Below are 25,199 nucleotides of genomic sequence, written 5' to 3'. Positions count from 1 at the left end.
TTTCAAAAAGGCTCCCGAGGTGATCCCAGTAATTACAGACTGGTACGCCTAACTTCAATACCAGGCAAATTATTTGAAATTATAGTAAAGAACAGAATTATCAGACACACAGATGAACACAATTTGTTGGGGGGGGGGGGGGTTGGGGGGGAAGAAGAGTCAACATGGTTTTTGTAAAGGGATATTATGCCTCCCAAATCTATTAGAATTCTTTGAGGGGGTCAAAAAGTATGTGGACAAGGGGGATTCGGGGATATAGTGTATTTAGATTTTCAGAAAGCCTTTGACAAGGTCCCTCACCAAAGGCTCTTAAGCAAAGTAAGTTATCATGGGATAAGTGGGAAAGTCCTCTCATTGATCAGTAACTGGTTAAAAGACAGGAAACAAAAGGTAGGAATAAATGGTCAGTTTTTAGAATGGAGAGAGGTAAATAGTGGTGTCCCCCAGGGGTCTGTACTGGGACCAGTACCTTTCAACATATTCATAAATGATCTGGAAAAGGGGGTAAACAGTGAGGTGGCAAAATGTGCAGATGATACAACATTACTCAAGATAGTTAAAAGTCCTAAGCAGACTTCAAAGAGTTACAAAAGGATCTCACAAACTGGGTGATCGGGCAACAAAATGGCAGGTGCAAATCAATGTTAATAAATGCGAAGTAAAGCACACTAGAAAACATAATCCCAGCTATACATACAAAATGATGGGGTCTAAATTAGCTGTTACCACTCAAGAAAAATCTTGGAGTCGTTGTGGATAGTTCTCCGAAAACATCCACTCAATGTAGAGCAGCAGTCAAAAAAGTGAATAGAACGTTGGGAATCATTAGGAAAGGGATAAGAAAACAGAAAATATCATACTGCCGCCATATAAATCCATGGTACGCCCACATCTTGAACACTGCATGCAGATCTGGTCACCCCATCTCTAAAAAGATATATTGGAATTGGAAAAGGTACAGAAAAGGGCAACAAAAGTGATTAGGGGGTAAGGAACAGCTTCTATATGAGGAGAGATTAATACAACCGGAACTTTTCAGCTTGGAAAAGAGACGACTAAAGGGGGATAAGATAGAGGTCTATAAAATCATGACTGGTGTGGAGAAAGTAAATAAGTGTTATTTACTCCTTCTCATAACACAAGAACTAGGGGCCACCAAATGAAATTAATAGGCAGCAGGTTTAAAACAAACAAAAGGAAGTATTTCTTCACACAATGCACAGTCAACCTGTGGAACCCTTTGCCAGAGGATGTTGTGAAGGCCAAGACTATAACAGGGTTCAAAAAAGAGCTAGATAAATTCATGAAGGATAGGTCCCTCAACGGCTATTCACCTCCATGGGCTGGGATGCAAAACCATGCTCTGAAGCGTTTCTGCTCTCCATTTGCCAGAAGCTGTGAATGGGCAACAGGGGAAGGACCACTTGATGATTACGTGTTCTGTTCACGCCCTCTGAAGCACCTGGCATTGGCCACTGTCAGAAGACAGGACACTGAGCTACATGGACCACTGGTCTGACCCAGTATGCCCAGTCTTATGTTCTCATTAACAAACAGAATAGTAAATTAACAAGAATATCACCAAGCTGACCAAAAGATCTTTTAAGACTGTGGAAAAATCTTCCAAATAAAGTACGGTACTAAAAGATCTACAACTTGAGGTACTTAAAATGAAAAAACCACAGACTAAAATACTTTTAGAAAAATCCTGCATTGGTAGGGGGATGGAATAGATCTTTTCTGTCTTTCTAGTCTAGGACAGATTCTAATTAAAAGACTCCAAGTGTTTAAAATGGCATCTCTATTCTTTAGCCATAATAAACTTGGTTTCATCTGAAAATCTTGGTATTTGGTCAAGCAGTATAATTCAATCAGTATGTTGCCAGGTAGCCTTCCTACAAAATAGTAAGGAGTGGCTAAAATGAGACGGGGAGAACACAAAATTCACTCTGGGGAGTTCGCTATGATTTCCCTCCCCCAAACCTCAGGTGTAGTCTGATAACTCTCAAATGGCAGCTCCACTTCACTGTACTTTCCCCAAGCAGTGAAAATATTTCTGAGAGAACCTCCTCCATTACATATCACACACATTCATCATTGAAGGTTGTTAGTTTACTTTATTGTTGAATAGGTACACACCTTGCCATCTTTAAAGCCATATACCACACAGCCCATTTGTAGCCAAGTACACTTGTATTTCCCATTAAATACTGCTCTTAAAATTGATCAACAGAGTTACTGCCGCACAATACAAAGAGTTTACTTGGACAAGAGTCCAAGTGTTCCACCTCTCTAGTTCTTCCACTAGAATGTAGAAGATGAGGGAAGAGGATCTAATTCAGGTTTCAATTGAAGTAAGAATCTTGTTTTATACAACTTTTCTTACCTGCTTTAGGCCAGGTCTTCACTATAAAATTATGTCAGTATAACTATATCGCTATGGAGTGTGAAAAATCCACACCACTGAATGCAGTTATTCTGACCTGTGCCCTGCTATAGACTTTGCTCCCATTGACACAACTACTGCCTCTTGCGGAGGTAGATTAACTACCCTGATGGGAGAAGCTCTCCTGTCGGCATAGCAGCATCTTCACAGAAGTGCTAAAGTGGCACAGCTGAGCCACTGCAGTGTTTTAAGTGTAGACCTGCCCTCACCTTGATTTGAAGGGCTTACAGTTTTTTGCAAAACGCCTTGAGGGGAGACTGAAAAATCATTACAGAAGATTTTATTGTACTATAGTACAGTCCCCTAAAAAAAAAGTCTCTTTTTTTTCTTAACTTAAATCTGTATGACTCATTCTCCTGACCGCGACAGAATTATAGAAATGCAGGGTTGGAAGGGACCTTGTGAGGTGATCTAGTCCAGCCACCTGCACTGAGGCAGGACCAAGTCTACCTAGACCATTTTCCACAGATGTTTATCTAACCTGTTCTTAAAAAGCCTCTAATGACAAGGATTTCACAACCTCCCTTGGAAATCTATTCCAGTGCTTAACTATCCTTTTAGTTAGAAAGTTTTCCCCCTAATACCTTATCTAGATCTCCCTTGCCACAGATTAATCCAATTCATGGAGAACAATTTATAACATCCCTTAACATATGCCAACCTATCATATGCCAAAAGAATCTGTCAGAATTTTAATTGTTATCTTTGCAATTCATGTAAAATTAAACTTACGCTAAACTAAAAAAAATGCTAAATAATTCCATTAATTAGGTTCTAAGGGGCACATAATACATACATTGCTGCTTTTTTTTTTCTTCTAAAAGAAGAAGGGGAGGCAGGGGGAGAGACTAGGCTCTGAATTCTTACTGGCACTGTATGGTTTGCTGAAGATGTCCTCTCAATATGTCATCACAAAATGATACATGCTGGGATTTCAGCCAAGTGTCAAACTTTTTTTTTTTTTTTTTTTTTAAAAGCTAGGTTAAAACTATTACTGTGCTACTACTTTAGTCTGTGCAAGGTGGAGGTCACTAGATGGGGAGAAAAGACATAGCCCCCATTCCCAAAGGAGTATTCCATCCACAGCTGGATCAGAGAGAAAAGAACCAGACATACTACTGCTAGACCAGTGATTGCCAAACTTTTTTATTAAGCTGACCCACCCACTCCATTTTGTCTTTTTTTTTTTTTTTTTTTAAATGACCCACCATTACATATATGTTCTCTCTGCCCCAGCATTGCAACCCTAACAATGCAGAGAAAAGGTCTGAGAGGAAGGGGTTGGAAAATGACCCTGCCTCATTCACCTTGCTGTGGCAGTTCCTGTCTTGTGGGACTGGCTTCCCACTCCAGGTGTTATAGGAGGCTCCCCCTCCAACAGTTGAGCCAAATTAGAGTGGCATTGCGACCTGGAGCATGGGGTCACAGCATCAATCGGGGTGGCCAGGCCAAACTTAAGTGATGCTGTGCCCCTGGTCACATCACCAGAGCAGGGAGCCAGGCTTAGTCCTGTAGCACAGGAGCTGCTGCTGCAGGGTGAGCTTGCTCTCCAGTCCTACCACTGCTCCCGACCTTCACCCACAGTGGGCCAGGAATAGCACATGTTTGCCCAGGCCAGCGCCCAGTGATGGGTTAATCCAGCCCTGGATGTGGCAATCCATCTAGAATCTTCCTGTGACCCACTGGTAGGTCAAGACCAACCATTTAGGAAATACTGCACTAGACCATTGGTCATCCCCTTCTTTGGTTTTGTCTTCTCCCACCTGTTCACCCCAATAATCTTCACCACCTCTTCTCTCCACCTTCAGTTTCCCTCCACCACTGCAGACAATCACATTTTACTATTCCTGTACATACCACTTTCACAACACTGCAAATAGAAGCAGAGTAAAAAAAACTCATGAGAACTGCATGGCCTTTCATTGGTTTCTGAACAGTGATAGCATGAGAGTGAAAGTGGTATATGAAGAAAGGACAGTTATGAGCATATGGTGAAAGATTCTCTTGTTCAACAATTTTTATAATTGGTAAGGGTGGAAAAAAGATGGCACAGAAGCAGGATGTGAAGGCATGAGATACATGTGATCTTGCATCAAATTTAGACAGGGCCGGGTGGGGAGAGAATAAAGATACAGTGCACCAGAGAAGCCAATTGCTGGAAGCATTCTGAATCACAGACAAAATAAAGCAAAATAATAGCTTATTTTACTTATCAGTATTAAGCAGTCTTTATAACCAAAGAAAAAGGGTGCTTTTGACCACTGCTTATTTTTAATCAGGTTTTAACTCAAACTAAACAAAACAGTCACTTAATATTTTTACCCACACCAGCTATCAAAAGTAACTTAAGCTCTCCATTAGTCTTGGTCTACCACATCCATTGGTTTAAAATACCATCCGACTTTACTTCTCACCTCCTCTGTTCATATGAGAGGACTTAAGCAAAAACCCTTCTAGAATAAAGTGCCATTACCATACTAAACACCACCTGCCTAATGGGGTGGTGGTATGAACAGCTTCAAATGTACAAGCATAATTTTGATTTTTATTTTGAAAGTCCTCCACTCCAATATATTTAGCTTATTGTACTGACTTACTTTTTGAAAAAAAATGCTCATATATACAAAAAAATTATTTTTAAATAGTTAAGCATATGAATGATATGCAGACTAGTGTTCCCTCTAATTTTTCCCACTCATGTGCGGAATGAATTTTGTTATGTGCACCAATATGGAGATGATGTACCTTCATATTGGTGCATATAACAAAATTCATATGGTGGGGGTAGGGGCAAGGGGTTTGGAGTTTGGGAGGGGGCTCAGGGCTGGGGCAGAGGGTTGGGGTGCAGGCTCTGGGGTGGGGCCAGGGATGAGGGGCTCAGGGCTGGGGTAGAGGGTTGGGGTGCAGAGGTGTGAGGGCTCCAGCTGGAGGTGCGGGCTCTGGGTTGGGGCAGAGGGTTTGGATGGGGGGGGTAAGGGCTCTGGCTGGGGGTGCAGGCTGTGGGGTGGGGCCAGGGATGAGGGGTTTGGGGTGTAGGAGGGGGCTCCAGGGCTACAGCAGAGAGAGAGGACTCCCCCCAGCTCTCTCTCTCTGCAGCAACACCTGGGCTGGGGGGGAGGGGGCACCTCTTCCCATTCAGGCAGCTCTGAGGCTGGGGCTGCAGGATAGGCACTCCTTCCCTGGCCCCAACAGATCCGCCCCAGCCATGCCACCCCAGCTGCACCTGGGCCTGATCCGGCATGTATAGGTCTGGGCTGCTCCGGTCACGCCACCCGAGCCGGTCCAGGCGCCCCGGCCGCAGCAGAGTTGGGGCCGGGAGAGGGGCGCCCAAGCCATGGCAGGTGGGGGCCAGGCTAGGTGGGGGTTGGGTGCTCCTTCCCCAGCCATTCCCCGTGGGGTTGCCTGAGCACCTGCGCAGCACTAAACAGGCTGCTGCGTGGCAGCGCAGGGAACTTAGACACAGACCCTCCTAACTACAGAATTGTTCAGTAAAACTGTGTTCATACTCTAAGTCAGGGGTCTCAAACACGTGGCCCGCGGGGTTATTTTCTGCGGCCCGCGGGGTTATTTTCTGGGGCCCGCCAGCTCCCTGTGGCCCCCCCCGCACCCCCCAGCATTTACCTAGAGCAGCTCTGGCGCGGCGTGGACCGGGGGCAGGGCAGGTTCCCTCCCTGCCTGCCCTGCCCCCATGCCGCTCCAGGAAGCGGCCGGGACCTGGGGGAGGCACAGGGGTCTGTGTGTTGCCCTGGCCGCTCCTCCAGGTACCTCCCCCGAAGCTCCCCCGGCCAATGGGAGCTTCGGGGGAGATACCTGGAGGAGCGACCAGGGCAACACACAGACCCCTGTGCTCGCGCCCCCACCCTCCAGGTCCCGGCCGCTTCCTGGAGCGGCGCAGGGGCAGGGCGGGCAGGCAGGCAGGCAGGGAACCTGCCCTGCCCCCGGTGTGCGCCGGGCCAAACCCGCCCCCGAACTCCTCCTGCAGCCGAACCCCTGCCCTGAGCCCCCTGCTGCACCCCACACCCCTCCTGCACCCCAACCCCTTGCCGCACCCTTCCTGCACCCCAACCCCCTGTCCTGAGCCCCCTGCCACACCCCACACCCTTCCTGCACCCCGACCCCCTTCCCTGAGCTCCCTGCACCCCTCCTGCACCCCCTGGGGGCAGGGAGGAGGCAGAGTTGGGGTGGTGATTTCAAGGAAGGGGTGGGAACGGTGCAGCAGGGGGGAGGGGGTGGTCAGTGGTGCGGCCCTCGGGCCAATGTACTAGTCCTCATGTGGCCCTCATGGTCATTTGCGTTTGAGACCCCTGCTCTAAGTAGATATTGGTTCTCTCATATTTTAATTAACACATTTCCAAGACAATGCACCAACACTGTCAGAATCTAACAATAGGCTGTCCAAACCTTGATTAGGACTTTTGGGCACAACTGTAATTTAAGCCAGTGGCTCTCAAACTTTCCAGACTACTGTACTGCTTTCAGGAGTCTGATTTGCCTTGCACACCCTCAGGTTTCCCCTCACTTAAAAACAACTTGCTTACAAAATCAGACATAAGAATACGAAAGAATCACAGCACACTATTACTGAAAAATTGCTTACTTTCTCCTTTTTACCACATAAAGTAAAAGCTGTTTTATCTGGCACTTCACGAACCAGAAAGCTCTATAAACTGGCGTTTCTGATCTTCACTGGAAGTACAGTTTATAGTCCGGTTGGTGTGGGGCCGGCAGGGGGTTGGAGCATTGGACAGGGTGTGGAGCGCGGGCTCTAGGAGGGAGTCTGGGTGTGGGAGGGGGCTCAGGGTAAGGGTACGGTAGGTGGTGCGGGGTGCTGGATTCAGGGGGAGCTCACCTAGGGCAGCTCCATGCAATCGGCGACCTACCCTGGCTGCTCCTAGGCATAGGCGCGGCAGGCAGCTCTGCATGCTACCTCCGCCCGCAGGCGTCATCCCCACAGCTCCCATTGGTCACGGTTCCCGGCCAATGGGAGTTGCAGAGCCAGCGCTCGGGGTGGAGGCATGGTGCAGAGCCTCCTGCCACGCCTCCGCCTAGGAGCAGCCAGGACAGGTTGCCGTTTGTGGGAAGCCGCCTAAGGTGAATGCCCCCTGGATCCAGCACCCCGAGCCCACTCCTGCGCCCCCAACCCTCTGCTCCGAGCCTGCTCCCAAATGCATCTGAATGCAGAACTGAATGCATCCGATGAAGTGAGCTGTAGCTCACGAAAGCTTATGCTCAAATAAATCTGTTAGCCTCTAAGGTGCCACAAGTACTCCTTTTCTTTTTGTAATTATAAAATAAATCAACTGGAATATAAATATTGTACTTACACATTTCAGTGTATAGTATATAGAGCAGTATAAAGTCATTGTCTGTATGAAATTTTAGTTTGTACTGACTTCGCTAGTGCTTTTATTAAGCCTGTTCTAAAACTAAGCAAATATCTAGATGAGTTGATATGCCCCCTGGAACACCTCTGTGTACCCCTGGTTGAGAATCACTGATTTAAGCAACAAAAATAATCAGTGGCTAAAATAGAGTTTTTCAAAAAGTAAATAATCAGTGCACTTAATCTTTAACACACCTCAAGCTTTTGTTTTTAGCCCTAGCCCTACAACTCCAGACACAGGCATGGAAGTCAATGAGACTCTAAACAGGCACAGGTGTTAACCATGATCATTCACTTGCAGCAAGTGCTCAAAATAAATAATGACCCAGTATTTCTATAATGAACATTAAGGCCCTAAATGCTGCAATATTACTTATATGTAGGTGGAACCCTTGCCTGCACAGAGGTCACTGCAGAATCAGAACAAAAATACAGTACTTGGGGAGGCGTACACTTGCCATATATTTAACACCACCATGATAATTAAAGTGACATTTTAACAGTTAATAAATAATGCCTCTAACCCATATTAGAGAGCTCATTCACTGAAAACAGCAATTAACATATTACAGTACTTTTAACATGCTACGGTTTTGTTTTCATTTATTTTTGTTTTTACAAATACAGCCTCTAACAACTATAAACTTGCTACAGAAGGGCAGTTCATATTAACTTTAGTGTGGCAACATTTTAAGTACACCCAACCCTGAAAGTATTTTTAGCCAGGGCGTTCAATCAATACTGTCTTTACAGTCAGCTTAAATTAGGAATTAGAAGGTTAACACAACTTTAAAGCAATGAATATATTTTGTGGAGCTAGCTAACTGGTAAAAGAAATAAGATTTATTCTAGTGTCTAAATTCATTACGAACCTAAACCACAAACAAACCAGAATCTAAGCACATAGGGAATGAGACACAAGAAAGCAAAACACCAGCAGATTTATGCTTTTGAAGAAGCTTCATGGAGGTTTCAATTTCTGCAACAGCTTTAAGTAGGCTAAATAGATGACAAAAGACCAAAAAAAAATCCTGAAAAAATGCAAGGAAACTGGAAATTCAAGATCGTAAAGAGATATTTTTACACATTCTATCCTATTTTGTTATGCCTTTTTAAAAGTTCAAGTTAAGTGTTTAAAATTGATCTTCAGTATCACATCTTCCTATGTAAATAAAGTTCAATTTCTGAGATTATAAACCACAAACATTCCTAAGATTGTGTGTGTATATTTATGTGTGTGTGCCCTCTCCAAGGATTGACCTATTAGTTTGATGGTAAAACATAACAAATTTGAGATTTATGCTATGAAAAAAACAGGGAGTAGAAAAAATAACTTTTGAGGTCAATGAAGCAAGAAATATTGTCAAAAATAAGGTACTCACAAAATGTTTAGGCAGCAAACTGGAAAAGCTTTGGCACAATCCAAATATCTTACAAGAAAATTGTTTTACAAAAAATTTAATTTAAAATTACATTCATGTATTATTACAACACATTTAAGATGTAATGAGCTCACGAACATCTGGCTGTATGTGAGCACATCAGTAACTCCCTGTATTACAAAGCATTTCTTTACCAATATCAATACAGTAGTCAAAAAACACACATGCCATAAACCCTCACTACCATTCATACCAGAGTTTAGTTTAAGCACGAGAAATACCCGAAATAACAAAATGCAAATACTATTGTGGCTTAACCATCAGTGTCTACCTTAAAATCATCCTCTACTGAATTTTAAAAAGCACTAAAAATCATTAGGGATACAAGCATTTTGAACTTGCTTTGTTATGTGCATTTTGTTTTAGGCTCTTTAAATCATCTATTACTCATACTGTAGGAACAGTGGCACAAAATTTGGTCACATATATATTTACTTTTGCTTAAGCAACTGGAACACTTCATGTAAACCGGCAGCTAGCTAGTTTTAACAAAAGCCTTGTTTTGAAAAAACAACAGCATTCTTCCTTTTCCAGATGGCAGTGCAATGAGTTCATGAGTTACCCATCACCAGGTACAGTAAAAGCCTCCCTTGTATATAAGATGTTCGCGATTATACAAGCTTTCTGGTTGAGGGAGACACTAAAAAAACGTACTGTAGGAATGAAAAGAAAACACTGCACTCCAGCCTATGTTTCCTGTCCAAAGAAACCCACGGGCACTCACCCATGCACCTAGGAATCATGGCAATCTTATACTTCCATATTAAATCCATTCCCAATATAAGAACGCCTTGTTTCAGAAATTTGATGAGTTTCCTACACTGCTGGATCCCTGGAAAACATACGCCCCAACCATCCTCATCACCCCCCTTTCTTCTGAATGGTGCTTTTGAACCCATGGTGCGTTTGGTGGCTTTTTTTCAGCCTTCTTCCGAAATCTTTTGGGCAGGTGGGGGGGGGGGGAGCGCGGAACCACCCACACTGGCGGGGGCTCTCAGGAGAGCTGCTTTCCATGGACAGCTCCGTATATGGGATGATACAGGGGGGCTGCAGAGGGTGGGCTAGAGAAGGAAAACGCCTGGCCCCCTCTGCACCCTCCACTAGCGCACGCCGCCGACCCGCCGCACACACGGCCGCAGCCTCTGGTTTCGCAGCCCGGCGCACCACGCACCGCAGGACGGTGGCTTCGCTCACCTTCACATAACAGCCGCGTCCTTCCAGATAAGGCGAGAGGGGCGCTGAGGCGAGACCCGCGGGCTGGGCTCGCCGCTGCTCCCCACGAGCCCCCTCGCACGCACAGGCGCGCTCGCTGCCTTCAGTTCCCCCGCAGCAGCCGCCGCACGGGCAGCAGCAGCAGCAGCAGCAGCAGCCGGGCCGCTCGCAGCCGCACGGACCACATCGTACTGCGGCGTCTGGGCCGAGGGAGGCGGGGAGGGGGCCGGAGAGGAGGCGGCGAACCCCCCGCCTCGGACACTCCTCTGCCCCCCCCAACTACAACCGCTGGGGGGCGGCACTAATACAGCGGACCCCACGGGAAGGGGCACAGGACGCCCCGGACACGCAGTGAGGGGGAGGTCTGCTCCTAAGGGGGGGGTGAACCGGGGGACAGGGCGGAGGCGGCAGGCGTGCGAGCGAGCTCTCTGCCGACGTGCGTGTAGCGCTGCCTGGGGAAGGGAGGGGGAACCGCAGCCTCTTTCCCTCAGGGCCTCCCTCCCTCCTCACACAGGCAGCATAGCAACCAACATGGCGGCTGCGCAGTCACCCAGTGAGGGGGGGGCGAGAGGAGATCTCGCGAGAACTGAAAGTGGAGCGAGCGGGAGCCCCTGGCCTGCTCGTACGCTTCCCGCCTACTCCCCATGGTCTGCTAAGGGATTGGCTGGGTAGGGCGAAAATAGTCGGCCAAACAAGGCTGGGGCGGGAACAATCCAACAACTTTGATTGGCTGAGTTAACGCTCAATCAAGCCCAGTCTGACTAACGTTGAAAAGAACTGGCTCCCTGAGTTGCCAGTCCTAATAAGACCCCCGCCTCTTGCTTCAGAGCTTTGACGCTCCCCTGGAGCGTGTTGAGAGCTTCCTGCAAAGGGGAGAGGGGCGGGTTGTGTCTGTGTCAGGAGCCGGGTGACACCTACTGGCAGATACATTTACATAGAACTTCGGTTCTACATTTTGCAGATGCTTTTGAGAGGGATCAGAATAACAGCCGTGTTAGTCTGTATTCGCAAAAAGAAAAGGAGGACTAGTGGCACCTTAGAGACTAACCAATGTATTTGAGCATAAGCTCATGAAAGCTTATACTCAAATAAATTGGTTAGTCTCTAAGGTGCCACTAGTCCTGCTTTTCCTTTTTGAGAGTGGTCTGTACTTCATTTTCCTGTTTTAATTCAAAATTCATGAAGCAGGCCCCCACCAATCCCCACAAGTTTCATAATAGTGAAAGTTTAAAATATGAGTGCTTTTTATTTGCCTTCAGTTTGAGCCTTAAGTGCACGGTGGCCCTTTTTTCAAACTTTTCTTTGCACTGTTATTCAAGGAACTGCATAAAACCCCCCAGAGACACCCTCTCTGTCCCAAAGAGTTTTCAATTTAAGAACATCTTCCTTTTTTCCTTTATGCTACTTTTCCTGGTGAGAGTTGCAGCAGCAGCAACATGGAGAGTAGGGAGGACCTGACCTTTTCCTTCGCAACAGGTTCCAGCTCCTGGGGGATTCCCCAGTGTTCCCAGGCAGGCCAGGAGATATAATCCTTCCAGTGTCCTGGGTCAGCCTCAGGGCTTCCACCCATTGGCACATACCCTGTAAAGTTCCAACGGAAGCCTCCCTAGGGCATCCTTATCAGGTGCCTGAACCACATCAACTGGCTCTCCTCCATCCAGAGGAGTAGCAGCATCCACATCTACAAGGCTCTCCCAAATAGCCAAACTCCTCACCCTATCTCAGAGGGTAAGCTCACCACCCAAAAGTGAGGGTTGGATGCGATGCCAGAATGGCAGCAGGAGGGACGGACCACGACAGACTGGCCCACCACAATGGAAAAGTTTAAGAACTTGATACTGCAAGCACATACGCACTTAACTTTAAGTATGTGAGGAGTCTCATTTAGTTCAATAAGGACTTCTGCATGAAATTAACTATGTGTAGAAGTGTTTGCAGGATTGGCACCTAAACAAAAACAGAACATATGAATGTAACAAAAATGGTAAAAGCACGTGGGATATGAGTAAGTGTCATGCAGTTACATTGAGTTGTATGCAATGTTAGTCTATGATCTCAAATAATTTTTTTAAGTGTTTTGGTTTTTGTTTTTTAATTTTAAAAATTTGTTGAACCATAACTAATTCCCTAACATTCATCACCACCATCCAATCAAAAAGTAACCCTCCCCAACTAGCTCTTTACCAAGCATTAGCAGCTATCTCTTCGTATATTATATAAGATTCTACATATAGTATCTTCACAGCTACATCAGGGACTGGCACCCTTCCTTTACATAAACCCACCTCCCTCTGGGGTACCTGCCCCACATGGAACTGGGAGGATTTCAGTGCCTGGAGAATCATAGAATCATAGAATCATAGAATCATAGAATCATAGAATATCAGGGTTGGAAGGGACCCCAGAAGGTCATCTAGTCCAACCCCCTGCTCAAAGCAGGACCAAGTCCCAGTTAAATCATCCCAGCCAGGGCTTTGTCAAGCCTGACCTTAAAAACCTCTAAGGAAGGAGATTCTACCACCTCCCTAGGTAACGCATTCCAGTGTTTCACCACCCTCTTAGTGAAAAAGTTTTTCCTAATATCCAATCTAAACCTCCCCCATTGCAACTTGAGACCATTACTCCTCGTTCTGTCATCTGCTACCATTGAGAACAGTCTAGAGCCATCCTCTTTGGAACCCCCTTTCAGGTAGTTGAAAGCAGCTATCAAATCCCCCCTCATTCTTCTCTTCTGCAGACTAAACAATCCCAGCTCCCTCAGCCTCTCCTCATAAGTCATGTGCTCTAGACCCCTAATCATTTTTGTTGCCCTTCGCTGGACTCTTTCCAATTTATCCACATCCTTCTTGTAGTGTGGGGCCCAAAACTGGACACAGTACTCCAGATGAGGCCTCACCAGTGTCGAATAGAGGGGAACGATCACGTCCCTCGATCTGCTCGCTATGCCCCTACTTATACATCCCAAAATGCCATTGGCCTTCTTGGCAACAAGGGCACACTGCTGACTCATATCCATCTTCTCGTCCACTGTCACCCCTAGGTCCTTTTCCGCAGAACTGCTGCCTAGCCATTCGGTCCCTAGTCTGTAGCGGTGCATTGGGTTCTTCCGTCCTAAGTGCAGGACCCTGCACTTATCCTTATTGAACCTCATCAGATTTCTTTTGGCCCAATCCTCCAATTTGTCTAGGTCCTTCTGTATCCTATCCCTCCCCTCCAGCGTATCTACCACTCCTCCCAGTTTAGTATCATCCGCAAATTTGCTGAGAGTGCAATCCACACCATCCTCCAGATCATTTATGAAGATATTGAACAAAACCGGCCCCAGGACCGACCCCTGGGGCACTCCACTTGACACCGGCTGCCAACTAGACATGGAGCCATTGATCACTACCCGTTGAGCCCGACAATCTAGCCAGCTTTCTACCCACCTTATAGTGCATTCATCCAGCCCATACTTCCTTAACTTGCTGACAAGAATGCTGTGGGAGACCGTGTCAAAAGCTTTGCTAAAGTCAAGAAACAATACATCCACTGCTTTCCCTTCATCCACAGAACCAGTAATCTCATCATAAAAGGCGATTAGATTAGTCAGGCATGACCTTCCCTTGGTGAATCCATGCTGACTGTTCCTGATCACTTTCCTCTCCTCTAAGTGCTTCAGGATTGATTCTTTGAGGACCTGCTCCATGATTTTTCCAGGGACTGAGGTGAGGCTGACTGGCCTGTAGTTCCCAGGATCCTCCTTCTTCCCTTTTTTAAAGATGGGCACTACATTAGCCTTTTTCCAGTCATCCGGGACTTCCCCCGTTCGCCACGAGTTTTCAAAGATAATGGCCAAGGGCTCTGCAATCACAGCCGCCAATTCCTTCAGCACTCTCGGATGCAATTCGTCCGGCCCCATGGACTTGTGCACGTCCAGCTTTTCTAAATAGTCCCTAACCACCTCTATCTCTACAGAGGGCTGGCCATCTCTTCCCCATTTTGTGATGCCCAGCGCAGCAGTCTGGGAGCTGACCTTGTTAGTGAAAACAGAGGCAAAAAAAGCATTGAGTACATTAGCTTTTTCCACATCCTCTGTCACTAGGTTGCCTCCCTCATTCAGTAAGGGGCCCACACTTTCCTTGGCTTTCTTCTTGTTGCCAACATACCTGAAGAAACCCTTCTTGTTACTCTTGACATCTCTTGCTAGCTGCAGCTCCAGGTGCGATTTGGCCCTCCTGATATCTTTCCTACATGCCCGAGCAATATTTTTATACTCTTCCCTGGTCATATGTCCAACCTTCCACTTCTTGTAAGCTTCTTTTTTATGTTTAAGATCCGCTAGGATTTCACCATTAAGCCAAGCTGGTCGCCTGCCATATTTACTATTCTTTCGACTCATCGGGATGGTTTGTCCCTGTAACCTCAACAGGGATTCCTTGAAATACAGCCAGCTCTCCTGGACTCCCTTCCCCTTCATGTTAGTCATGTTAAGAGAATTCACTTGCTCTCTGTGCTGTTCTTCTGGGAGCAAAGGTGGATTGTTTGTGGGGTTGGAGATTGACTTTTTAAAGTTTTGGCTATGAGAAAGGGCAATTGAGGTAATGGACAGTCTCCAGAGGCACCTTCATAGCCCTTGTCAGCAGAGATTTCAAAGTTCATGTTCTGTAACTTATCAATGGACTTTGTTACTAAAAACAAAAATCTATTAGTAATTCTGTATTTTAAACTTTAATTTTAATAACTGAAATACGCAAATCAGATAAGGTTACAAAGTTTCAGATCAAGCTATTTAGTCTTGCAATGAACCATGTCTTGTGCGCCTAACACCACCCAAGGTTAGCACAAGCTTCAGGAAAAGATTAGCTCAAAATCCTGTAACCAGATCAGGACACAACACAGTCTATGCTGTACTAATTTCTAACTTTTGAGCATTTCCTTAGTTCCCTTTATAGACATTCTGTTCTTTAGAAACTTCCAGTTCCTGAATTCTGCACTTTTGCAGCTACTCTCAGCCTCAAAATCTGGGCACTAATTATCCTCTGTATACTGAGAAAGGGATATTCAATTGCAGTTTGTAACTGGTTTCTATAGTGTCCTCTTTCCCAGATCATGATGAATTTCTTCACACTCAAATTGCACAGAATGCTTTTTAGTCCAGTTACATGTACAATATTCAAGCTTCAAAGCTGGTCTTTTAAATTGCTATGTCAATCTTTATTTTGTGTCTCAATATGCCAAGCATGTCAATACTTACAAATATAATAAATTATTATTTTGAACAAAGTGATAAAGAACTCATGCCCAAATCATCTGATATAACCATATACAACTTTGTCACAAAAGTAATAATAGTAAACTACTGTAATGAGGTCAGCACCCACCTCTCAAAAGCACCCCCTCTGGTTGGGTGTGTCCACACTCTTTACTCAGTCCCTGCAGCCAGCCAGGAACTCCCTCAGTGGTCTCCCAGTCCCTGCCAGCAAATTGTTTTAGGCTCAGTCCTAGCAGACAGCCAGGAGCCTCTCACTGCCCCCCCCCCCACCCCCGGTCCCCGGTCCCGGTCCCAACCAGCAGACTCTTTGAGCCTGCTCATCTTCTAGCCAGGCACACAATCCTCTCTCATCCAGCTCCAAGCAACAACTAACTACCTCTGTGGTCTGTAGCTCCTTTATAGGGCCCTCCTGGCCCCTGACTGGCCATTCTGGCAGCCCCTCTGATTGGTGGCTTCCTCACAACCACTCTAGGGTACTTGGAGGACTTCTCCAGTGCTCTTTTCCTTGGATGGGTGTGGCAAAACACGGTCTCCCACAGTATTCTTGCCAGCAAGTTAAAGAAGTATGGGCTGGATGAATGGACTATAAGGTGGATAGAAAGTTGGCTAGATTGTCGGGCTCAACAGGTAGTGATCAATGGCTCCATGTCTAGTTGGCAGCCGGTATCAAGTGGAGTGCCCCAAGGGTCGGTCCTCAGGCTGGTTTTGTTCAATATCTTCATTAATGATCTGGAGGATGGGGTGTGGATTGCACCCTCAGCAAGTTTGCAGATGACACTAAACTGGGAGGAGTGGAAGATACGCTGGAGGGTAGGGATAGGATACGGAGGGCCCTAGACAAATTAGAGGATTGGGCCAAAAGAAATCTGATGAGGTTCAACAAGGACAAGTGCAGAGTCCTGCACTTAGGACGGAAGAATCCCATGCACCGCTACAGACTAAGGACCGAATGGTTAGGCAGCAGTTCTGCAGAAAAGGACCTAGGGGTTACAGTGGACGAGAAGCTGGATATGAGTCAACAGTGTGCTCTTGTTGCCAAGAAGGCTAATGGCATTTTGGGCTGTATATGTAGGGGCATTGCCAGCAGATCGAGCGACATGATCGTTCCCCTCTATTCGACATTGGTGAGGCCTCATCTGGAGTACTGTGTCCAGTTTTGGGCCCCACACTACAAGAAGGATGTGGAAAAATTGGAAAGTGTCCAGCGGAGGGCAACAAAAATGATTAGGGGACTGGAACACATGACTTATGAGGAGAGGCTGAGGGAACTGGGATTGTTTAGCCTGCAGAAGAGAAGAATGAGGGGGGATTTAATAGCTGCTTTCAACTACCTGAAAGGGGGTTCCAAAGAGGGTGGATCTAGACTGTTCTCAGTGGTAGCTGATGACAGAACAAGGAGTAATGGTCTCAAGTTGCAGTGGGGGAGGTTTAGGTTGGATATTAGGAAAAACTTTTTCACTACGAGGGTGGTGAAACACTGGAATGCGTTACGTAGGGAAGTGGTGGAATCTCCTTCCTTTGAGGTTTTTAAGGTCAGGCTTGACAAAGCTCTGGCTGGGATGATTTAGTTGGGGATTGGTCCTGCTTTGAGCAGGGGGTTGGACTAGATGACCTCCTGAGGTCCCTTCCAACCCTGATATTCTATGATTCTATGAAAATTCTGATGCCTCAAGCAGGGGGCCTTTGTGCCTAGTCCACCCCCATCACAGCTACTATAAAAGATACACTTTTGCTAACCCCAAAGCAAAATGACTCTGCTGTGTTACCTAGAGACATTAGATATCTTAGTGTAGCTCTGTTACAATATTATTAATTATTATTTACATAGCGCTTGATCCAAAGCCCACTGAAGTAAACAGAAAAATGCCCACTGAGTTCATTACTTTGGTTGAGGCCCATATTGCCAACAGAGTTCTAGGTGTTTTACAAATAAACGCAAGGCTTCAGCTTCTGACCATAGAACTTACAATCTAAACATAAACAAAACAGTTAAATGGCAATATATTTCGGATATACCCATTCGCCTGATATGAAATGTGGAGGTCATCATAAGCAGTAAGGATCTGAAGGTGCCAAATTGTATGTCTTGGGCTATGGGTAGTCACTTGCTGAGCTGCTTCTTTGCTAAATTATGTATTAATGTGAGATGCTGGACCAAAACGACAGTTTAGGGATATTATTGCTTTGTCTAAAAACTGCAAATTCAGCTGTAAAGACTATTCAGTATGATCATGGCAACCCTTTTTATGCTGAAGAGCAATCCAGTCATTATTCTTATATGATTACGAAGTATACAGGAGTGATCTATAAACCACTACATCAAGGTTCTCAATCTGCTGGTTCATGGAAAGCTGACTAGTCATATGTTGTGAGCTCCTCTTCCTTATTTTCAGCTGCTAAACTACATTTAATGTCAGTTTAAAAAAATACATTAAATACTTTTCTAACAATTCTCTCTCATGTAGGGAATCAGTGTAATTGCCATAGAGATGTTATGTGAATGGAAAGAAAAGTGTTGGGAGAGCTAAGAGAATCACTCTGTTAAAATCTGAGAATACTTTGAACTGAAACATTAATAATTAAATAAAGGAGAAAGAAGTGGTTTTTTTTTCCAGGTAGGTAGGTCACTTAAGTCTGAGTCAAAAAAGGTGTATAGAAGTGCTAAGCATGTTAGTCCTATAAGTAAGAAGAAGAAAGCGGAGGGGAGTGGAAACCAGAGGAAATTGTAAGAGATTTTTTTTACTGGACTAGATTAAAATAAAATGAGTGTTTTCAAGGATGACATCTCTGCATGAGGCCATGGAAAAGAGAGCAGGATGGAGCCATAGATGATGAGCTAAGGTGTTAATTCAGAAAACTCCAAAATAAAAGAGAATCAAAGAAGAACTGTGTATAATAAGAGGTTTAAAAACAACGTACACAGAGTGCATGGGAGTTTGTGTCCTGTCAGCTTTATCATGACTAGAGCCTCTGTAAATCAAAATAAGAACAAAGGGAAAGGGTACAGAGGATTCCTCTGATCAGCCCCATTTTAAAGTTAGTGGGACAAATTCAGCTTGCTTAGCTTCAAAGGGGATTAAGTGTGGGCAGAATTTGTCACAGTGATTGTTGATTTTTTGTTTTTATTTTTTGGAGGCTGAGGGAAGCTATCAGCATTGCGCTAGGAAATCAGTGTCTTTCTTGAGCCTCCGTGGTTTGGAAGTAAAAACCACTGGCTCAGTTTGAATGTAAGTATCTGTGCTGCACAAAGTGAGGAAGATACAAACCAAAGAGGATTACGTGTTTAGTTAAGGATCATTACCATAAAAGTCTGGTTAACACTCCTATAGGCTATGAGTAATATTCCTATATAATGTGAGTAAATCTTTTGCTTCAGGCTTTGTCTCTTACCAACACTCCTTCAGTATTTACAATAAGGCTCATCTTTTCAAGTAGAATGACATTTACTAATAAAAGACTATAAAAATTAAGTTGCAGATATATATTCATATCTTTATTTATTTTTATTATTATAGATACCAGAAACAAAACATGCTGATTTGTGTAGTATTGTGATCCATGTAGTATTACGTGAAAATTGCCTCCAGGTTGCTGAACTCTGCTTCAGGAGCATGGATTTTTAATTCCTCACCAAGAACCTGTGTTGCTGCTTGCCCACATTAGGTGGGCAAAGTCCCCTTCTCCAAAGTTACTTCAAGGGCTTAATTTTCAAAGCAGTGAGTGGGGATTTAGCTGCACAGTTTCCATTGCTGTTACTGAGAGTCATGAAACTGTATATCTCAGTGCACTGCTTGGAAAATGTATGTCTCTTTAACCATTTCCCAGAACCTAACTGTCATAGGTCAGGGCAACTGCACTGTATTCCCACTTCATGGTTCACCCAGGGCACCCACCCTAGGTGTCTGGCTCTTCAGCTGTCATCTGTCTTGGGTGGAGACCTGTGTCTCTCTCCTTCCTGCACTGCCTATACCCTATACTGTGATATCCCCAGCAAGCCAGACTGCCTAAACAGGCCAGCATTTCTGGTATGCTTTCTCTTTGAAGGGTTTGCAAAGCTGTAACCGTCAGCAGTCTCAGGTTACCACACAACTCTTTATAAGGAAACACATTTATTTTTAAGGTGAAAGCATTACAAAGAAAATATATTAAAAACAGTAAAAGAACTTACATGCATGCTAAGAAGCTTATCAGAGGTCACCCCAATGCTAGTGAGGGGCTCTGCAAGGTGTCAGTCCTTGCAACCCTTCAGTAAGGATTGGGGCACCCCCTGGGACAGAAGGTCCTATCCATTTGCTGGATCAGAAATAAGGCCCTGAGTCAGTTGAAACTCAGGGTATTTATCTAAAAGTCCTGGTCTCTGGAGGATACAGTTTGAACTGGCATATCAGAGCATCTCCAGATAGTGGTACCTCTCTGGAGGTATTACAACCTTAGTGAATTTGCCTAATTACTCCCAATGTTCTTAGTTCCTAGAGGAGCTTCTGTCACCTTCTCCAATGGAATTACATACAATCCCTGGCCCACAATGGTACATAAACTTAATACAGTAAGATCTCCCAAAGATATTGCAGGAAATTGCCATATCTGTCACACTAATCTCACAGGTTTTGTCTAAATCTAGAAATATACAAAAGACCCTGTTTGACTTAATAGATTTATTTGGATGTGTTTGGGTCAATAGCTATATTATTCATGCAAGGCCTGCCATGCAAGCAGTTATCATGTAAATTAGTGAATGAAAAAAAACAGTTGTGAATGACATTTTAAATGTCTCATTGAAACATCTTGCAAGCTCCTGCATTGCTTACCCAGAAAGATAATGGAGCAAATAATTAATTTGTAAGCACCTAAAAGGTAATAAGGTGATAAGTAACACTCAATGTGAATTTGTCAAGATCAAATGTCAAATCAACCTAATATCCTTCTTTGACATGACAACAAGCCTTGCGTATAGGGAGGAAGCAGTAGATGTGATACACCTCAACTTTAGTAAGGCTTTTCATACTGTCTCACATGACTACTCATAAACAAAAGAGGGCAATATAGACAAACCTACTGTAAGGTGGATGCACAACTGGTCTGGAAACTGTAGTCAGCAAGTAGTTATCAATGGTTCACAATCAAGCTGGAAGGCATATCAAGTGGGGTCCCACAGGGATCTGTCCTCGGTTTGGTTTTATTCAATATCTTCACAAATGATTTGGATAAAGGCATGGAGAGCACACTTCTAAAGTTTGTGGATGATACTAACCTGGGAGGGGTTGTAAACGCTTTGGAGGACAGGATTAGAATTCAAAATAATCTCGACAAATTGGAGAAATAGTCTGAAATAAATAGGATTAAATTCAATAAGGACAAATGCAAACTACTACACTTAGGAGGGAATAATCAATTGCACAAATACAAAATGGGAAATGACGGTCTAGGAAGGAGTACTGCAGAAAAGGATCTGTGGGTTATAGTAGAGCACAAATGAAATACAAGTCATCAGTGTAATACTGTTGCAAACAAAGTGAATATCATTCTGGGATGTATTAGCAGGAGTGTTGTAAGCAAGACACGAGAAGTAATTTTTTCCACTTTACTCAGCATTGATAAGGCCTGAACTGGAGTACTCTGTCTAGATCTGGGGGCCACACTTCAGGAAAGATGTGGACAAATTAGAGAGGGTCCAAACAAGAGGAACAAAAATGATTAAAAGTCTAAAAACGTGACTTTATGAGGAAATGTTGAAAAAATTGGGTTTGTTTAGTCTGGAGAAGAGAAGACTGACGGAGGACATGATAACAGTCCTCAAGTATGTAAAAGATTGTTATGAAGAGGTGGTTGATAAATTGTTCTCCTCCACTCAGGACAGAACAAGAAATAATGGGCTTAAATTGCAGCAAGGGAGAGTGCTTAAACTGCAGCAAGGTTAGACATTGGGAAAAACTTGCTAACTGTAACGTTAGATAAGCACTGCAACAAATATCCTAGGGAAGTTGTGGAACCTCAGTCATTGGAGGTTTGTAAGAGTAGGTTAGACAAACACCTGTCAGGGACAATCTGGAAAATATTAGGTTCTGCCTCAATGCAGGGGACTGGACTAGATGACCTGTGAAGGTCCCTTCTTCTAGTCCTACATTTCTATAATTCTATATGCTTAAATCTCATTGAAATCAATAGGATGCAAGCACATGCTTTAGTGCTAAACAGAAATTGACTTAAGTATGTGCTTAAGGTTAAGCACACGTGTAAATGCTTTGTTGTAACAGGACCATATGCTACCCCTGCAGGGGGATGGACTTCATGATCTAATGGTTCTTTTCCATTTATTCTTCTATGATCTTACTATGGATCAAAAATGTGATAAAAATTTAAAAATCCTAACCACCTCCATCCATTACCCACTGTGTCCTGTTCCTTACAATACAATAGTAACACATGGTCATACTATACATATAGAATTTTTTACCAAAGATCTTAATGTGCTTTACAAATGTAAGCTATTATTATAGTCCCCACTTTTCTTTATGGGGAAACTGAGGCACAAATACCTATTGAATATCCGATAAATCAAACATTGAGCTTTTTTCATGTGCAAATTGTAGCTGGAAATCTCATGAAGACATTGCTGTCCTGTGGGATATTTGTTACTTTATATTTCTGGCTGCTACAGAAAAACTGTGAGGATAACTTATCTCACTATTTCAGCCTTTCTGCTTCCCATCACAACCAGAACCCGTGGGGGAGGGGGGAAATGAGAAACCCCAATAAAAAGTTAATTAAAATATTTTGAACCTTAAAGAAAGAGCTTTAGTTTGAGCTTTGGGTCAAAAATGATAATGTTCTTATTTTAGCTAAACTGCTTTCATAGATTCATATATTTTAAGGCCAGAAGGGACTATTGTGATAATCTAGTCTGACCTGCAAACAACAGGCCAAAGAACCTCACCCAGTAATTTGTGTATCAAGGCCATAACTTTGGTTTCGGCCATAGTACATCCTTTAGAAAGACATTCAGTCTTTCCCTTGTCGAGTTCCTGCATTTAGTACTCCTGCTAGGAATCACCATTGGAGGTTTCTGATGGTTACTGTTTATTTGCCATAAAATTTGTAGAATTTTGGGAAGGGGAGAAAGAAAGAGTTTAATTAAAAAACAGTCCTGATAGGCCCAATTTTCAAGGCATTAGTTTTAGTCTGCTTTTGATAGGCTGCTATTGCCACTCACAGATACTAAAACATTCCAATGAGCATACTGAAATTAATAGCCCACAGATGAAGATTCCATATTCCTAGTTGTTGTTTTTTTGTTTTTGTTTTTTAATGCATATAGCCAAAAAACCTTTTACACTCTATACATCAATGGTGATTGATTCCTGGAATTTAGCCACTTTGGAAAATAAGTTTCAGAGTGGTAGCCGTGTTAGTCTGTATCAGCAAAAACAATGAGGAGTCCTTGTGGCACCTTAGAGACTAACACATTTATTGGGCATAAGCTTTCATTGGCTAGAACCCACTTCATCAGATGCATGGAGTGGAAAATACAGTAGGGAGGTATTAATACAGAGCATATGAAAAGATGGGAGCTGCCTTGCCAAATGGGGGGTCAGTGCTAATGAGCCAATTCAATTAAGGTGGAAGTGGGCTATTCTCAACAGTTGACAAGAAGGGACGGAAATCACTTTTGTCGCGCTAATGAGGCCAATGTAATCAAGGTGGCCCATTTCAAACAGTTGACAAGAAGGTGTGAGTATCAGCAGGGGGAAATTCATTTTTGTACAGACCCATCCACTCCCAGTCTTTATTCAGGCCTAATTTGATGGTGTTCCATTTGCAAATTAATTCCAGTTCTGCAGTTTCTCGCTGGAGTCTGTTTCTGAAGTTTTTTTGTTGTAGAATTGCCACTTTTAAGTCTATTATTGAGTGTCCAGGGAGATTGAAGTGTTCTCCTTCTGGTTTTTGAATATTATAATTCTTGATGTCAGATTTGTGTCCATTTATTCTTTTGTGTAGCGACTGTCCGGTTTTGGCCAATGGACATGGCAGAGGGGTATTGCTGGCAGAACTGGAATTAATTTGCAAACTGGACACCATCAAATTAGGTCTGAATAAAGACTGGGAGTGGATAGGTCAGTACAAAAACTAATTTCCCCCTGCTGATACTCACACCTTCTTGTTAACTGTTTGAAATGGGCCACCTTGATTACATTGGCCTCATTAGCACTACAAAAGTGATTTCCACCCCTTCTTGTCAACTGTTGAGAATAGCCCACTTCCACCTTAATTGAATTGGCTCGTTAGCACTGACCCACCCACTTGGCAAGACAGCTCCTATCTTTTCATATGCGGTGTATTTATACCTCCCTACTGTATTTTCCACTCCATGCATCTGATGAAGTGGATTTTAGCCCACAAAAGCTTATGCCCAAATAAATTTGTTAGTCTCTAAGGTGCCACAAGGACTCCTCGCTGTTTTTGGAAAATAAGTAGATGTTGTGTTAAATGTTCTCATTATAAGCTAATAATTATATACCAATAACTCTCGTAAGGTTTATATGGTATATGCACTGGTAGCTATATTCTATGATCCCTTTGTTCTTTGTACTGTACCTTTACATTTATAAGAACTCCACTTGTGAGCAGAGACAGTGGCCGTGTTGTTCTCAAAGTGGCTGCAGCTCGTGTACATGAGGCCCACACACTGTGCTCTCTCACGCAGACTTTACTTTTGTTGTTTCCCCAATCTGAAATGAAACCATTCAGAATGGTGGTTGATCTTCATGTATATAAATTTGTGCAGTTACCTATTACACTTTGGTTTCAAGTCAAAAATTAAGAAGCCTGATCAAAACACAAAATGTATAAAATAAAAGATGAGACAGGAAAAAAGTGGCTCCCCTCCCATATTGTTGTTTGGGATTTTAAAAATTTGTAGTTCGTGGCTTCTTTGGCCCTTCTGCAGACATTTTGTGAAAGTTTGCACAGAAGCTAATACTCATTCATTTGAAACATAGAGATGAGAAGACCAGATGTCACCTCCCACCAGTTCTGCAGTTTCACAGCTGAGGTTTTGTGGTCTACATTGTTTGCCAACAGCTAGCACCAACTGAAAGCTTTCTTTTCCCCCACCAGCAAAACACACTCAGAAATGTAACTCCGCTCATAGATTTTTTTATCTGTTACATTATTATGTATCTCCCAGAAATAAACTGACTTTTGTAAGACAATAACTATAGGGAGAAACAAAAACCTGTTAGTTTAGTGACTGGTAGCTTGGTTTTACCTTGTATTAAATTATCTTGAGTGTACAGTACCAAATCCAGCCAAAACTGACCTTTATGGAGAAAAGGACAAAAACCTGCACAGCAGCAACTTAGCTAAAGAAAATATGTTTGCGAACTACTTCCTGAACCGCCTATATTTGGGTTTCACCACAAGGTAGTTAATATCAGCCAGAGGGATTTTGACCAGTTAAGTTTT

General features: G+C 43.9%; 1 protein-coding gene across 5 annotated transcripts in view; it reads right to left on the bottom strand.

Moving 5' to 3' along the window:
• PTPN4 (protein tyrosine phosphatase non-receptor type 4) overlaps positions 1–11,015 on the bottom strand; it is a 227,403-nt gene extending 216,388 nt beyond the window's left edge. For 3 of the 5 annotated variants that reach the window (XM_037912711.2, XM_037912716.2, XM_037912710.2), the window contains exon 1: positions 10,466–11,015. The gene's annotated coding sequence lies outside the window, so the exon portion shown is untranslated. The remainder of the gene's footprint in view (positions 1–10,465) is intronic. The other 2 variants (XM_037912715.2, XM_043524929.1) reach the window with 2 other exon arrangements.
• Positions 11,016–25,199: the final 14,184 nt, after the last annotated feature.

The sequence above is a fragment of the Chelonia mydas genome, chromosome 11 (assembly GCF_015237465.2).
Source record: "Chelonia mydas isolate rCheMyd1 chromosome 11, rCheMyd1.pri.v2, whole genome shotgun sequence".
Taxonomy (NCBI): Eukaryota; Metazoa; Chordata; order Testudines; family Cheloniidae; genus Chelonia; species Chelonia mydas.
The sequence above is the reverse complement of the archived record's forward strand: the minus strand, read 5'-3'. Positions and strand labels throughout refer to the sequence as shown.